The sequence below is a fragment of the Pinus tabuliformis genome, chromosome 4_2 (genome assembly GCF_031772625.1).
Source record: "Pinus tabuliformis cultivar Carrire ecotype Pingquan chromosome 4_2, CPIR1, whole genome shotgun sequence".
Lineage (NCBI taxonomy): Eukaryota > Viridiplantae > Streptophyta > Pinopsida > Pinales > Pinaceae > Pinus > Pinus tabuliformis.
The window spans coordinates 655,640,570-655,653,795 of record NC_142304.1 but is presented as its reverse complement, the minus strand read 5'-3'; the positions used below and the strand labels follow the sequence as shown (position 1 = coordinate 655,653,795).

Below are 13,226 nucleotides of genomic sequence, written 5' to 3'. Positions count from 1 at the left end.
ATGTTAATCTTTTTTTTTGATATATATTAGAATGACCACATTCCCAACGTTTAATTTTTTAGCTCTGCCTCTGTAGATAGAGGGAGCTGTAGGAAGAACCTTAGAAATCATGGAGCTCATGCCTCCATCTCACAAGCTCTGCTTGGAGGCCCCTCGCTAAAGGTTGATTTGCATAACTGCTTCATTTCTCATCCTTTTCAAAGATATGTGCTTAAGCCTGAGGGAAAGAAATGAAGTGACTGAATGAAGGAGTGGAGCTAATTTATTGAAGCCAATTAACAGATAATGGAGGAAATTGTTAGCAGTTGTTTGTGACTAAAAGATGTGATGGAAAGTCTTGAAAGTTCTACTATACCTAGGTTGACCTCCTTCAGTGGAACTTATTTTCTAATTAAGAGTTTATCTCTGGTTGAAAATGCTTATCAATAGAGAGTGATGTTTTGTTTCTATGTAGGGTGTGTGTTGATGAAAGGCATATCTATGTATATCAGTAAGATTAAATAATCCATTTCTAATGGTAGTGATGAATCTATTATCTATCTTCCAATATGATTTGGAAAGCATTTGGAATTGTAAGCATGGACTACTATGAAGATATTTTGGAGCTTTTAATGAAAATTTATCAACATTATGTGAATAGTTAGTTTCATATGTACAGTGTATCGTAAATGGATGATTCTTGCAGACTAAGCTACTTAATTTTATTATTGTTTTCATACCTCATCTTCTACATTGAACCTACATATCCCTTCTTACACTTAATATGACATTCTAGAATGATAAAGTATCTTTTATGCAACTTTGATTTTAATATCTGTTATTAAATGACAATTCTATGAGTGATATGTTTTTTTCACTTCATGAGAGAAGTTGTTTTAATACATTTATGGATTTCAGTGTGTTTTTATTTATCATTCTTGCATTTTGTGTTTTTTTTGTTATTTTCTGGATTTGTGTTCAATGCTTTTGTATTTAGTAGACTCTGCATTCAATAGATGCTTGTTCACCTCTACTAATTCACATTTCCACCTTATAATGTCTTCCCTCGAAACTTGTTCTGTCTCGGGAAGATATTGATTGTCCATAGCTACACCCACTTGATGCCTCTTTCTGCAGGTTTTCTTAAAAATTCTTTATGGTCATGCTCCTTTAACTACATATATTACTCTTTTGTTAATTATGAAGCCCATTTATAAATTTTGTTGACATTGTATCTTGCTTAATGATGATTTCTTGGTTGTTGCAACTACTGCATGTCCTTCCATTGAGTTGTTGGTTTGTGATTGCCTCTTATTTTATTTGGTATGATAAAGACTAGAGTATAATTATCATTTCAGTTTGCGATTTTCTCACTTAATCTAGGAATACATACCCATTTGACTAAACTTGAGATTATAGAACCTCAAATGGCATCATTGCAGCTAAAAGGATGTGATGTTTTGTCTCAAGAAAATATTGACTCTCCATAAATGCACTCGCTTGATTCCTTGTTCTACAGGTTTTCTTAAAAAATATTTATGGTCATGCTCCTTTAACTAGATATATTAGTCTTTTGTTAATTATGACACACGTATTTATAAATTTTGTTGACATATTCACATTTAAATTCAAGCAAATAAAGAGACTATCATAATATAACTGACCAGTACAGACTAAAAGAAAGAGGAGAGTCATAGACTAAGATGAGTCAAACTACTTCCTTTCCTACTGTTGTGGAATACTTGTGCTTGAGCTCGAGGGAAGGAAATGAAGTGAAATACGAGCTTCTTTCTCATTGTCTTGTCTTTGTATAGGAGAATCTTTTGTTTTCATATATTCATGTTTAAAGCATTGTTAATTTCATCTCACCATGTCGTGATCATTGTTTCATATATTGAAGGCATTAAGAAATTTGGAGTTGTACAAAACACTTTTTTTAACAGTCTAATCAAGATAAATGATATTTGAAATGACAACCATACAGTTTACGAAGAAAGAATCACCATGACCACGAGGTAGAATATCATAGAAAAATATTAATATTAAGCCAAGGGTAGCTTCTAATAATTGAAAAATCCAAAGTGTTCTAGTACAGAAGAAATACCACTCAATAATACATATTTGGAAGGTCGAATTTGAAACCTTAAAAATAAGGATGAAAATCTAGGGAAATTAATCCATATGGGACTTCCCTCATCAAAGCTTTTGGTAGCTTCTACTATCTCTACAAATGTGTAGTGTCGACTTAGATTTGAAGCTCTAGAAGAACGATGACTGCCAACAAATATATTTCTTCCCTTATGTCTTATAGTTTTAGATTGTCCTCCATGTAATGGAAGAGGCAACCAAGTTATAGTAGAGAGTTTTGTATGAGACCTATGACAACAACATAAAAAGTAGATCATTGTTAACAACCCAATAACAATAGAAACTCCCACAACTGATCAAACTATTGGACCAACCTTGTTATTTCTCTTTGATATGATAGAACTGTTTGGTAAGAAAGATCCATCAAGACTTTTTTTAGAGTTTTTGATATTCATGACCTCCAACCCATTTAGTATGGCATTGGGAACAACATTCGTCATAAATAATGTAGGTCCAACTTTGACAGAAAGATTTTTCGATAAATAGGTGTATTAACTATGACAAAATCAGTGTAATAAGCATCTCCCAAGGTATTTTGTGTTACAGTTGATAGATCAAAATCATTGATAACACTATCATTGTTGATATATATGTTGAAGTATAGCTCATTCAGTGTGATACTCACAATATCACATAAATGCATCCAAATGAAGTATTGTTAATCTGGATCCAGAGTAAGGCACCATGAAACATTGAAATTTTGCTTTATTACATTGGCTGTAGCCATCTCCTCAGCAGTAGCTTATACAAGATTGGGATCAATCTCCCTAGTAAATATTCCTTGGTACACAACATTATTGGCAAAAACAATGAAGTTTTGGGAAAATGATTTTTGAGCTAGGAAGCTTGTATCAGGATATCGAAATATCCCAATGGTGTCATTTTCATGGGTAATCAAGGGTCCTCCATATTAATTTTATAAATTGTTTCAAATGCATGCTCAAATAGACCATTGTAAGTATTAGAGAGGGGCAAAATTTGAGATGTGTTTAAAACAAGAGTGTCCGACATAGAAACAACTTCAATGGCATTGACAAACGCTAAGGAATTATTTGAGGGAATAAAGGTTAGGACCAATGTAAGTTTAGTTATAATGATGAGGTATTCCTTCATCACACTATTCTGGATTTGGAAATTGTATAATAGACCAAAGTCTTAGGTGGCTATTGAACATATGGCACTTTTAATATTGTAATTTTGATAAGAAAATTGAATAGTATGTAAGCGTACCTAGTGTCTTCCCTAGTTCCCAATACTAAAGATATAGGATGATTGCAGAGTAAACACTCGAGCTATCAAATAGATACCGGAAGGAACCTATTGATTGAAACTTGTGGTGTTAGAAAATATTTCTTCATTGGTGGAAATCAACAAATTTGAGGAGGGGGTATCTACACCGAAAATCCTTCTACCCACTATCATGTTACTCTTTGACCCACACTCTATAAGGTAGTTATCCCGTGGAGTAGAAAAAACATTAGATTTTGTATGATAGATTGACAATAACACTGATAAATAAATACACACAATGACTTCCATTTCTTTCACTTCTTTCTCTAAACCTCAATTATATGATTATCTTTTATTTTTACACTTCACTATTATCCCTCTTTCTGTCATCCTTTGCACCTCGAGACAATACAAAAATTTTAGAACACCATTCATAGTTTCACTTCCACCCTGGACAATGAGTTGATATTGCTTATAGGGATAGGGTCTTATCTCTCTTTAGAGCATATAGAGGTGGACCACAGAGTACCGAGGTTTTACCCTTCAACACTATCCTTTGAGTGATGGATCTTTTTGCAAGGGTGATTTGGAGAGTAACCCAGGCCACCTGGACAACTATGAAAGAAATTGGAAATTGCAAGCACAAACCTTCATAACTAAAAACTTATAACCAACTGGTGAAACCCTTCCAAGAGATGGCAGACAAAGGGTAAATGAAAATTTACTTTCTTTTATAGAAGATCAAGAAATTTATGCCCACTATCCAACACCAAAAAGAAATACATGTTCACTAATTCCACAATTGTTACCAAATCTCTCTCAGTGTTAGAGTTATTTTCTCAATAGCCTTGGTTTTACTACTCTTGAAGTGATGAAAGCCACCACTCAATATATATTTTACTATCTGCACAAAGAACATAAGCAACCAACTTCATATCAGCTACTGAAATATTTAACAATTCCTTTTAAGACACTCATAAATACAATAAAAACTTAGTAGATTAAACAATCTTTAATAGGTCAAGGACCCAAAAAGAAAAAAAACATATTCATTAAGTGTAAAACCAAATCAACATAAAATGGTTAATGACATCCATATAAAACCCTCATCAATATGGAAGTAGGATTTGTACAAAATTTAGGTTGATTATAGTACAATCTTAAGATTCTTTGGGTTGGAAAGAAGAGTACATAAAGAAAATATAACATAGAACAACATATTCTAAAGAGAAAAAATCTTGACGCATGAATTGCACAGAATTTGTCTCATCGCCTAGCGATGGAAACAAGGAGATAGAAATATATAAATCAACAAAAATATATGCTTCCTTTCCAGGCAAGGAGAAGTTGATGATGAAATGCATGTGATGTTGTGATACTAAAAATTAATAAAGGATGAAGATTTAAATAAAATTTGGGGCCATTATTTTAAAACCAAGGTGAGGTGTCGTCTTTTGATGTAAAAAGGAAGTAATTCCATTGTGTTGCTTTTGGACCACACTTGCTCGATTTTCAAGATAAAAAGATTTAAATGTTGTTGAATGATATCAACATCATTTTCAAGTATTTTCATTGTGGTTCTTGTGGACCACACTTCCTTGATTTTCAAGATAAAAATGTCTAAATGTTGTTGAATGATCTCTACATTATTTTCAACTTCATGACATGGATTAGATTTACTTACGCAGAATATGTTGGATTAAAACAATAACGTGGCAGACACCAAAGAGATTAGTGGTAAAGAGCAATGTGATCTTTTGAATAGCTTCAATGACCATGAAAGAAATAATATAGAGGCGAGTCAACATTCAAAAGAGAAATACACTCAAGTTTCTCATGAAGAGATGTAGTTCATGTTATTCTTGGGTTCAATTTTTTGATTGGAGATATGTGCATTTTTATTCAAGGGTAAATCTTAATTCACATAGAAATTCAAAATTTATTTGCAAAATTGTTATAGTCCTTTGTAGACACATGTTTCAAACTATAAAATTTTTGCTTTGTATTGATTGTGTATCAAGAAAAAATATGGAGGAATTGTACCAAAACAACCTTTGATTTCAAAGGTAGCAAATCACAATATATTTCTTTATTTAAGAAACATTCATGTTGGCATAATCAGACAAGGTCTTTAACTTCAACATCAGAACTCATGACTTGTAAACTTCAAGAAAAAAATAATGTAATAAGATTTCATTGTAGCGTGTTCCTTGCCTTTTATTCAAAATTTCATGTCTTTAACCATTGTCAAAAAACATTAATTACTACTCTTTACTACTCTATGCCATTACCGCATTTCCTTTCCGACATGTAGTTACATTTAAAAAAAAAAAAAAAATAGAGCACTATAGGGAGAATTCGATTGATGTTGAAACAAATAGTGCAATATGAGAGTTTTGATTGATGTTAATGCGAAAATCTTGTGATAAACTTATGTGATGACGATATCAGCCATTTGAAATTGATTGCACAGTAATTCATCGGACTCCTGATTAGATAAAGAGATCCCTACAATTGAAACTCCCTACGATATGGTGTATCCAGTTAAATTTTGTTATGATATACCAGACTATATAAGCTTGTTTTAATGGCATTCAGGTCGTAATGAAACTCCTAAAAGAGACACCAATATTTTAGAAGACATCTAGCAACGGAATAGAAGATTGAAGCCTTCAAAATACATAGTAATTTCACAGTATCATGCCGAAATAGAACGACGTCAAACTGAGACGATCAGTTATCGATTCGACTGCGGATTGGAAAAGTCTTTGAGAGAGAGAGCAGTTAAATATTTTATCAACAACGTTTTGAAGAGATGTATACTAAACTGCCAGAACGTTTTGTAAAAGGATAAAAATTAGGAAAGAACGTGAAAATATAAGTTCACCTAGAGGAAAACGAAGGTTCCGGGTCCGTCGTGGTCATTTAAAATACAATTTTGAGTTACACGTTACAGACAACATCAAAACCGTGCCAGTTCAAAGAGAAGAGCTTCAAGACACTCTCGTTCAAACTTCAGAGTATGTTTTAGCATACAATTGGAGGCAAAGGTTCTTCTTAATACCTTACAATTACAATCCTTGGTCACAACTTGGATTTTTACTTGCTAACGTCATTAAACTTGGCTCCACTAATTCCAAATTCTTCCTGCTGTGGCGATGCAAAATCATTTTGTACGACTGGATGTTCATTGAATCGCCAAATATCATCCTCCCAAATAGACCGGTAGGAAGCCTCTGTACTCTCAATATATCCATGCGCGATGTCCGAATATATCGGGCACTGAATCTCGATCGTGATAGTTCTGCATCATGATTGCAAATTCATCGGCAGTAATATGGTCTACAAAGAAATCAAGATCTGCGAGAACATCGTCGTGATAGGTGAAGTCTCCTAGATCGGACGTCACCAAGGCCGTCGCTTCAGAATTCGCCCCTGCAATTAACTCGCCTTGCTTATTTGAACCCATCTGATCACTGCTGCCCTTTTGATGCGTGGACTCGAAACCATTATCTGTTTGCACCTTCATCCCAATTTCATCTTCCAGAGACTTTATAACCCCATTGAGCATCATCTCGACCTCGATCTCAGTCACAGCGTCCGTCTCTTCATTGTTATCAATATTGTCGATCTTTTCCATAGAAGTTATGAGATCACTGTAATAACCCAACGTTCCGCTATTGGTCCGCTTCGCGTCTGGAGAAGCCATTCCACCATTTGAATATTCATCTCTCGCTCTCTTATTCTGAAAAACTTGTGAGCAAGCGGCCATCCCGGCAAACAAATGTTTCGATTAAAACACCGCAGAAACAAATGTTTCGATTAAAACACCGCAGAAACAAATGTTTCGATTAAAACACAGCAGATACTGCAATAGAGAGCGTTGCTCTATCAGCGATACTTCTTCCTTTGGGCGTTAGAAAGTTTATGCGAATAGTTGGGTTGCTAAAATTTAGGTCACCCCAATTCTTGTCTAGATATATATATATATATATAGCAGGGAATGGATCAAAAAAATTCTCGCATGATGATGGAAGCTTCCCAAGGAACACAATCAAACGTGTCGTTTCAAAAAGTACTTCTCCTTTTGCACACTATTGAAAAGGCATTCATAGGACCCACTGAAACCAATCTCGCAGTCGAAGTCATGCTGCCCAAGCACGCAAGTTGCTGTACAAAATCAAAACAACGTTCTCGATTCCATGATGATGGAAGCTTCCCAAGGAACACAATCAAACGTGCCGTTTCAAAAAGTACTTCTCCTTTTGCACACTATTGAAAAGGCATTCATAGGACCCACTGAAACCAATCTCGCAATCGAAGTCATGCTGCCAAGCACGCAAGTTGCCTTACAAAATCAAAACAACGTTCTCGATTCCATTCAAACCGACCGAATTTCACATTACTTTGGATCTGATACTTCCAACACGATGCAATAGGCGGTGCCCTTGCATTGGGGATGAAGGCAACGCTGACTCGATTCGTCTGACATTCTATATATGTTTATAATAAATTATATTGAACCATATGAGCACGAAAAGAATAAATATTTCCGTTAAGATATTTCCGTTAAGATTTTTTCCGTTAGTATGTTAGTATTTTTTATTACCCTGGTTATATTAATTACCGACCATTTTAATAAATTTTGTAAGACATTGGTGGTGGCGAGTCGCTATTTGTTTACGGAAAATAATACTTTAATATAAAATAATTAAACAAAATCAATTAAATCTCTTTTACATAGAATCCGGTACAATAATATAGTCATTGATTTTGTGTTCACCCATAAAAAATGTACTTAGTCAAACCAATCCCAAGTCCTGCCACATGGAGATAGGGCGCACAATACATTGAAATTGTCAAATCGACATGTCAATGTACTTCGTTAGAACCACTCCCAAGTCCCGCCACATGGAGATCGTGCGCACAAATACATTGAAATAATCAAATCGACATGTAGTGTCTGCAAACGACCGCTACTGACCCCCACTGCGTATGATATTGAAATTTTGAAATAAAAGAGGAATTAAGACATACATTTCTGGTAGGTCTGTTATTCGAACATCTCCACAGGGTCACAATCTTCAGTATGCCATGCGTAGTCATTAAGTTTTGTTTCGCTAAGGATTTCCTAACTTTTGTGATTCTTCGACCCCCTGGCCCTCCCCATCACAACCACAATTTGTAGGACGCATTTGTTGAATAATTACTACCAACTTTACTTGAGCAGCGAATCTTATTTCTGTTGTAATCTTAAGAATCGAATATTGGAAGCTTCTCAATTTGACGAATTTCACGGTTCTATACCCATTGCAGAGCTAACCATTTTCATGGTTCACACAAAGCCGATTTGTTATGTGCATTATAATCAGAAAGGTCTTAAAAAACTTTCGGAACACTAAGATTATGTTGATTACAAAATTCAAATTTGCCATTAAAAAATTGGCATAGGAGGAATACTCTCGGTACAAAAAGGGGATCAGCCATCTGGCTCAGCTTCAGAAAGGTACAGGCTCTCTTCCTAGGATTCTTAAGATGGCGTATCTCTACCGGCTCTAGCATCCTTTTTGGTATTGATCCAACTGTGCATGGACTGGAATCGATGCTCACTCCCGAACTGATTTCCTTCCTGCACTCAAAGGGTCTCTTCACTTGGAATAAATTGATAAAATCTTGGTCCTCATCTTCTCCAATATGGAAGGACGGAGATGATCTATGTCTGCCTCTTTCTCTTCGGCCTACTTGGGTTTCTGCTGTAAATAATCTTGTAGGTAAAGGTATCAAACAAACAGGTTCAAAAGATGAGTTGATATGGTCTATACAGAATTCCTCTCAGCCTCTTCGTGTAAAGGATCTATATGCAGCTCTCTCAACTAATCTTTCTCCGCTTCCTGCACCCATCTTTCCTTCCAAATTCTGCGAAGCGTCCTGTCCGCTCAAGACAATTTTATTTTCATGGTTGATTTTTACCAACATGAACCTCACATGGGAGGTTCTTCAAAGGAAGGGATGGATGGGTCTGGGAAGATGTTCCATGTGTTGTCAGGCATCCGAATCAAATGCTCACATGTTCTTTCAGTGTGCTGCATCGTCCCAAATCTGGTATGATCTCTCCTTATCTCATGGTTTTCCTTACCAGGTTTTCTCATCTGTACAGGAGGGCTTCAAATGGTGGAGTGATGAACGCCCAGCATGGAGATCGTTATTCATCATTACGTGCTGGTTTCTGTGGAAATGGAGGAATGCTCGCATCTTTCAGGAATCCAAGGCGCCAATTGCCACTGTTCTGGTCTATATATCCGCTTTGCTGAACCCGCTTGAACCTGCTGGTTAACCTCTAGTCATGGTTTTCTCTATATTTCTCTCATCATTTCCTTTGTGGTTTATGTGGAACCTTTTTTACATAAGGATCTTCTCTCCTTTTTGGATGGTTTTATTCATGACTTATCATGATATATCTGTTTTGACATTTGGATAATCTTTTTTTGTAAGAGCTCAGATCTTTTCAGCATTAGTCCTATCTGTTTTTATCTACAGGATGAGACAGCCATGATGAGATGGCCTTTATATGTATCAGCCCTTTATATGTACCAGGGCTTTATATGTATCAGCCCTTTATATTCTCTTAATATAATTTCATGATGCTTTTCTCTCTGAAAAAAGATATCAACTAGCAAATATCTCAATAAAAGTCAAAATCGTGGTTATACTAAGCTTAATGAAGACTCATTACACTCCCGGTTTAGTCGTCGATGAATCCGGAAACAGTGTTGTTTATAGTTCAAATGTAGCGCGGGGATGTTACATAGCACCAATTTGTACACGTCGTCAGAGGTGGATAGCTCGATTCATCCACAAAATTCTGGAACGTCTCGTCGGGCCTCAACCACGTCGCCATTCTTATCCAGAATCACCGTTGGTCACCGTTTCCATTAAAATTTCACCAAGTATTCTGCGCCATTTTAATTTCGCTGTTATCCTTCTGAGTTGTAATACCACCCACCCAATAATTATTAACGATACTACAAGAATATGTGCGACAAAAAAGCATGATATAGAGAATAAATTAGCGGGGACCGAGCACAGGGTTTCTCCTCTTTCATAAGGGTAAACAAATTTACTCCTAATTATTCTGCTTGACATTAACGTTGTCTTTGTCAAAAAAGGTTGAGTTTATTGATACGTTTTCACTTTATATAATAGAGAATTTTGTTCACATTATTAATTAAAAGTACTTTATATAAATTAATTTTAAATATGTTAAAAAAATTAATGAAACATTATAAATTGATCTTTTGCTTTGGCCATCTTAAATTTATATGTTCCTAGGTCCTCTTTTTTCCATATCTCGTTTTCATTTGTTCTTGATGGGATTCTTATTTTAAAATCGGCTGACGTAGGAAGTCAATTGTTTTAGAAATTATCAACAATTCGCCTGCGTTACCTTTTCCCTTTATATTCAGGCACTTCTGCTGCGGCACTCTGATTCTCTTTTTTATGTTCCACAACTGATATTTCCCCTTTCAATAGAGCTGCTTGGTGGTACACCGTAGATCACAACACATTTGATGTGACAGTCCACAACATATCACAATCGCAGATCACAGTTGGCAAGTGCTTAGGTCCGAGTACATCCACACGAAACCTTGCGATGCGATTTAATCAATGATTGCATCACGCATCGCGCATCACACATTTCCAATGCCCGAGGTCCATTCAATTATAAATGACATATTTGGGATGTGATGGATCGGTGATTGCACATCTCGTGGTCTTAAAGGCCTGCGGTTTGTTATCTTGTAAATGAATTAATGCGATGCGATATATAGGCGATCACACATCGCATTTCCTTAAGGCCTGATTCCTTCACATACAAATGAATATTGTGATGCGATGCGATGTGGGATAATCCAACAGTCGGCGTGATATTGCACCGCTGTTTAGACTTAGATTGACCGCTGGGATTAATGCAAGCTTCAACCACTATTATTAACACTAAGGACCACAATTATCCTTTGAACAATGAACTTATAACTTAAAGCATGAAACAGAGGAAATGCTTGATTTTGTTCGAAGTACAAATAGACAGAGGCAAACGAGAGTTTTCAACAAAATCAATACATAATCATACGCTGAATTAATTCTTCAATACAATAAGGGTTACAGAGTCTCGACCCTCTGGCTCGATTACAACAATTAAAAGACCCTTGTTTCAATTGCTTAAGTCGCTCTATCACTCAACTCTCACCTCGCTCAAATCTCTATCATCTCTGCTCCTTTCTTTCCATTACAATTTTTCATTTTTATGAGTCGGATCCTATTCCAACTGTGCTAACAACCCAATCTTCTATTTTAATCATTCTAACAACTCAATCTCTATTTTCAAGCTCTATTACACACCTATGCTAACAACTTATCCCTGAATCTAAAATAAGACAATTTCCTAACTATTACAATAATGAAATACATATCATTTTCTTGAGAGATCCAACCCTCTCGGTTAAAATTGACTTTTGACCACTCAAGTCAGTGAAATTCAACTCATTTAGCCATAACATGTGAACAAACCTTTATACTTCTGGCTAAGTCTAGATGCTCCTACATCAGACTCTCAGGGAAGAAAGTAATCATCCCTCAAACTTTTAGGGCTTACTACATACTTCTGCAACTCTGCTGTTGTCAACTAGATCGGTTGTCCTTTCCATTTGACTAGATATTGAAAATAAACCTATCCTCTAGTTCTTTTCGATACTCTTTTCTCCAAAACAACTGCCACCTCTTTCTTAACTGTCTTTGGCATTTGTTCTTCCTAGTTCAAAGTTTGAACTTCATCTTCTGTAGCTTTCTATTGTAGCTCTATCTCTATCTCTTTGTATGGATACAAATATGAAACATTGAAGATATGTGATATTCCAATCCCTTCTCGCAATTCAATTTCATAAGAATTAGTTGAAAATTTTCTTACATGTGTACATGGTCCTATCCTTTTGATCTTTAGTTTATTGTAAGTCTTAGCAGGAAATCTTTCTTTTCTTAAATACACCATCACTCTCTTTCTCTCTTCTTTCCATATCTACTCTTTACTTGTATTTGCCACTACTTTCTAGCAACCTACCTTTGACATCTTCTTGTAGTCTCTACATCTACTCTACAAACTCTTCAACTTTTTCACTTCTTGTCTCCTGTTTACCCAAATTTCTGAGCTTATACAAACCTCTTGGATTCATCCTAAAAACAATCTGAAATGGACTCATTCCAGTACTTTAGTTTGGAGTGTCATTATAAGCAAACTCAGCCTGAGCTAGTGCTAAATCCCACTGCTTAGGATTTTGATACACTAAACTTCTCAATATGATTCCCAAGCTCTTGTTTACTACTTTGGTCTGTCCATCTGTTTGAGGATGGTATGATGAACTGAAACTAAGGTTAGTTCATAATTTCTTCCAAAGAGTTCTCCAGAAATGCCCTACAAACTTTGTATCCCTATCAAACACAATACTTACAGGCAATCTATGTAATCTTACAATTTCTGAAAAAAGATTAGTTATATGTGTTGCATAACTAGTATTCTTATAAGCAATGAGATGTGCCATCTTGAAAAATCTATCTACCACAACATAAATGGAATCATTCCCTCTTTGAGTTTTAGGTAATCCTAAAACAAAATACATGCTAACTGTATTCTGGTATTGGCAATGGTTGGTATAATCCTGTATTTTGGCTTCTCCATTTAGCATGCTGACATATCCTGCACTTCTAAACAAATCTCTTATCTTCAGTTTTCATTTTTGGACAATAATAAAAAGTATTCACCTGAGAAAAGGTTTTGTCTCTGCCAAAGTAACCAGATAATCCTCCACTATGTTTCT

General features: G+C 35.5%; 1 pseudogene; it reads right to left on the bottom strand.

Annotated features, from left to right (window-relative positions):
* Window positions 1–6,141: 6,141 nt before the first annotated feature.
* Window positions 6,142–7,259, bottom strand: LOC149171095 (uncharacterized; annotated as a pseudogene).
* Window positions 7,260–13,226: the final 5,967 nt, after the last annotated feature.